This window comes from Capsicum annuum, chromosome 2, assembly GCF_002878395.1.
Source record: "Capsicum annuum cultivar UCD-10X-F1 chromosome 2, UCD10Xv1.1, whole genome shotgun sequence".
NCBI classification, from domain to species: domain Eukaryota; kingdom Viridiplantae; phylum Streptophyta; class Magnoliopsida; order Solanales; family Solanaceae; genus Capsicum; species Capsicum annuum.
This window is the reverse complement of record NC_061112.1, coordinates 103,278,663-103,283,682: the sequence shown is the minus strand read 5'-3', so window position 1 is coordinate 103,283,682 and position 5,020 is coordinate 103,278,663. Positions and strand designations below refer to the sequence as shown.

At 29.9% G+C, this 5,020-nt stretch overlaps 1 long non-coding RNA gene across 1 annotated transcript; it reads left to right on the top strand.

The window, feature by feature from the left end:
* Nucleotides 1–838: 838 nt before the first annotated feature.
* Nucleotides 839–3,042, top strand: LOC107861057. Its single transcript, XR_001671718.2, has 3 exons — nt 839–1,314; nt 1,883–2,059; nt 2,759–3,042. It is a non-coding gene; the product is annotated as an uncharacterized LOC107861057 (long non-coding RNA).
* Nucleotides 3,043–5,020: the final 1,978 nt, after the last annotated feature.

Sequence of the window (5,020 nt, the reverse complement as noted above, 5' to 3'; positions counted from 1 at the left end):
TATATATAATCATTAGATTACACGAATCATTCAACTAGATTCTATTAATCTCTTTAAGTCTTCTAATTTATTTTTCTCATTCAAGAATATGAAGAGAAGTGTGAAAAGCGTGAAGAGAAGTGTGAAGAGAAAGAGAGGGGAAATACATCCAGTCCTTCACATGTCATCATCTAAGAGGCATTGTTCTTTTGCTCGCTTCCCATAAAGCTCCCCTAACACCACCCATAAGTGAAGTGTGAAAATGTGAAGAGAAGTGTGAATAATGTGATAAGAGAGAGGGGGAATATGTCAAGTCCTCCATATGGCATCATTTGATTGGAATTGTTCTTCAGCTTGCTTCCAACAAAGATAACCCCACCACCACCCCCACCCACCCACTTTGCCTGATACATGTTAGTGTTTGGTATAAGGTATTGTTGTATGTGTTGAGCTGTGTGTTGTCTTGCAAGGTTTTTTTAATGTATTGAATGTATTTGGATTCTATATCTCTCTCTCTAAAACCTTTTCTTTCTTTCTCTCAATTTATTTATAACTTTTGTCTTTAACCACTTGATTTCGCACCCCCCCTTTGTATACTCTAAATTGATTTACTTCTTGTTTTCCCCCCTTTATTTCATTGTTGTTCTTCATTCAGCTATATATATATATATATATATTGGATTTTTATCTCTTCTTTGTGAGGTTTGATCCATAGGTAAAACAGATATGTTCTAATCTTTATCTGGGTTGCTCTTATTTTTAAGAAAAAAAATTGGAGTTGCTTGCTTTTTTATGTTTGGTTTTAATTTTATTTTGAGCTGATTCTTGTGTTCTTTACTGTCTATTTTGATTTGTGTGTGAAATGTTGTGTTTGTAAGCTAATTTTATTGTAAAGTTTTGATCTTTGGTGATTTTGAATTGATATGGTTGAAGGGTTTTGCAAAGCTTGATCTTTGATGGTTATTTCAGCTATTTTCCTTATCTAGTTAAGTTTTAAGTTTGTTTTAACATTCTTTAATTGTTATTGTGTTGTTTTCTTTATCTAGTTGAATGTTAACTTAGGTTTTAACGACTCATTATTTAAATTGTGCAATTTTATTCAACTGGCTGAATGTTACCTTGGTTTTAACAATTCTTTAATTTCCATCATGTTGTTTACCTTATCTTGTTGAACTATAACTCAGGTTAAGATAATTCTATAATTGCATTAAGAAATTGAAAATAGACATTTCATCTTATTCTTCACTAATGTTTTTCTGTAATTTGCAGATATTTGCTACAGTTGTCTTTTTCTCTTCATTTAACAAGATGTCACTTATGCAAAATTAGATTCAGGTATGATTGTCATCAGGAAATAGAGAAAATTTTTTGATACTTCCAATAAAGGCTTCTTATTAGTTTAGTTGGTTGGACACTAAACTTTCACCTTGTTTGTGAGGGTTCAACTCTCCAACTTGTAATCTACTTTGCCATTTCATCCTCCCCTAACCCGATTTTTCTTTAGAAAAAATACATCCAATTATTTGAATAAAAGATGAGCTTTCCCCAAACCCAACTCCCACTATATCTTCTATTTTCGTACTTTCAATATACATTCCTCATCCTCTTCTCCCTAAATTTTTGAACTACAATGGACATAAGGGTATCTGGATGTATCAATGCATCCACTATGAAAAGAACTTCTCCTCAAGCCAGGACATAGCAGGACATACCAGGTGTCACTTCAAGGATGGGTGGCTTAAAGGAACCCCCCAAAATAAAAAAGTGTGTGAAACTTTATGCTTTTCAAGAGCAGCTAGGTTTTGCAACTGCCTCAGCAATTTCCAATTAACATTTTGTTTCTAAAACAACATCAGAAAATGCCTGTTCAAATGCTCACCAATTTCTAAATGGGGGTGTGCAGATTATTAAAAGCTTAACGGTTTGGCCTTTGCATCAATCTTTGTCCAAAAGATGACCATGGGTCCTTACGCAGCCTTTCAAGGTTCGTGATTTGATGAAACAAGCTAAGACAAGGGATAGTATTACCAGAAAGAAGCAAGAAGCCATTTCATGTATTCTAGCTAGTGCTATGAATCAGGTTCATTCATTAATTTAAACATGAACTTTCTTTATATTTTCCTTCATGACTAAAATAATTTATGTTTTTCTCTTTCTTTAGTTTCAATCTTCTGCTTATATGGATATGTTCTATGATCGAATTCGTAATTCGTGGCAGTACGAAGCACTAGGGATTATATCAATCCCATATTTTATATGAGATAAGTGATACCAAGATTTTGATATAAAAATAACATTGATTTTATGTAATTTTCCAATCAAAAATGTGATAGGTTTAATCTCAAAATGTTTATTTGGATAATCCAATTAATTCCTTGAACCAAATGAACCCTTAAATAATTTATTTTTATACCATACTCTAGTGAATTATCACCCTCTTTATGATTTTTTGTTAATTTCCCCATGAATCATATTTAATAGTAGCATTCAAGTAAATTAATGTGTGGTTAGCTTTTTAACATTCTATATCAGCAATATTTTTGGTCCCTTTTAATAGGGTCAAATAAATATGTTCTAAGATGAATGATTGGAATATTAATTTCATCGAGACAAACTACAAAAATTAATGCTTTAGGAGTAAAATCTTTCTCAAATTTTAGGGTTTCACGTCTCTACCTTATCCCTCTTTCATGGCCACATATCTTCTTGACCTAGGATGCCAGAGATCTTTGTATATGGAACAACTTTGACGATTGATATGAGTATTATCTTGTTACAGGTAAAAGAATCAAGGAAGAAGAGAAATGAGGTTAATGTGATAACCATTGAAGACTCAGATGATGAGTCCAAAACTATCTGATCAAACAGTTAAAGCATATTATATAGTTTCTTAATTAAGGTTGTATAGATTGTTATCAAAAAATTACTAAGTGTCTTATTAAATATGGCGGCAATATGACATAGTTACTTTTTTATATCATCAAGGAGTACAGGGTTGTCCCTTTATCCGTTGTGTTAATATATGTAAGTTTAGCTATTCTGAAGAAAGTCAATTTTTATACATTTATCATATGTTGATGATATAGTAATTTCTATGTCTAGGAAATAAACGTAAACTAAAAATGTTTTAGAAAACATGTGAGTATTTGGGTAAAAAATGAAAAAAAATAGCTCAAGATTGTTACATGACAAAATTTATAGCTTCTTCTTATGCATATAGTTAAAATTTATCGTAGCCTACCTTTCATGACGTCTTATTATTATAAGTATATGATGGTTGGGGACTACTTGAAATATTACGTAGAGAATTGATAAATTGTAAATCATATGGATTTTCTTCGATACTTCTTTTTTGCAAATTCATGGGAGTTAATAATTCCCTGCATGTATGAGTATGATATTATACTTTATATTGATAAAATAGCAATGCTCAAGTACTAAATTTTCCAATTATTCCTAGTTTTATTTGTTAATTTATCGAAGAGAAATGCGTATGAAGCAAAAAAGGTAAAAGATTTTCAATCAAACACCATTAGAAAGGAGTGTGTCAATTTATTCTCTTCTCTAATGATATGTGGTTTGATTTTTAGAAAAAAAAAATAGGGAGAAAAAACTAAAAATATTTGGTTAGAGCTCCTTTATTTTAGAAGAATAAAAAGTTTTTGTAAGATAATGAAACTTCAATGGTATGATTCTTGTTATATCTTATATAAATGTAATGACTACCTTTTTCAACAATAAATTTTTTACTTCTAGACAAAATCTGTAAAATAAAATTGGTCAAAATCTCATTATTTATGGTCAAATATATTTTCTTTAAATAATAAAAAAATCATATGAGAAAAGAATATAATTTTCTCACTCTATTAGCATGTGATCATACTGGAGTAAAGACTATTAAATAATCAAATTCATAGAGGTAATTAATATTAGTAAACAATTTAAGAGTTTCTAAATAAACACATTAAGTTTAAGGGCATTTTGTGCCAAACAAAATATGTCTTGATGACGATTATTATTTACTCAATTTGATTTTGTGGTTTACTAATCAAATTTATTCTTATCAGAATAATAAATGCAGTTATCCCAAATAAATAAATGAAATAAAATGGTCAAGATATTTTCTAATACATCAAAAATTTAAATAAAACTTGAGTTGTCTGCAAATCCAACCCTCACCTGACACACCTTGTCTCTTCTAAATTTTCCTTGCATATATATTTGTCATCCTCTTCCCAAAATTATAAACATGAAAGTCACAAAAATAATTAAAAAAAAACATGGACAACAAGGCGTTTTCAAGTATCAATGCAGATGTTGTGGACAATTTATCTCATCCAATCAAGCCCTTGTAGGTCATACAATGGGGTACTTAAAAATGGTAGGAACAAAGGAACCCACTATTAAAAGGTGCAGACCAACCCTAGGAGGCTTCATTATATGAAAACTCTAGCTATATTTAGGGTTGTTCTTACCAAAGAGTAGAAAGAAGTCAGTTCGAGTCTTCTAAAACTTGCTACAAAGGAATTTTTCAACGTTATTAATTTAAATATACACACATTTACCTCAACTTTTAAATACCTTCATCATTTAAAGAGATATGTCTTTCTCCTTCTTTTATTTTGAATTTTGTTTATGTATATATTTCTATGATTGAATTCATGATCAGTCATGGTGATAAAAGGAGATAAAGAGAGAGGGGAAGACATTTATTTTTAACGATTATAACCCCTCCTATAATTTTCTTCAAAGCAATTTGGTTTCAAAACTTGGATTATATCATACCCACCTTTTATATATGAAATAAGTAATATTACAAGATTTCATAAACATATAATTCTAATTTTAACTAGTATGTCTAACAAAACACAAGATATATAGATTTAATATAAAAATCTATACGAGGAAATATTCTTTTATAATCCCTTAGATATTGAATGGAAAAAAATAACATATTCAGATACCCCCCCCCCCCCCTTAATTATATATTCATCATACTCTCCTGAAAATGATTTATCACCACTAAAGAAGATGTTTTTAA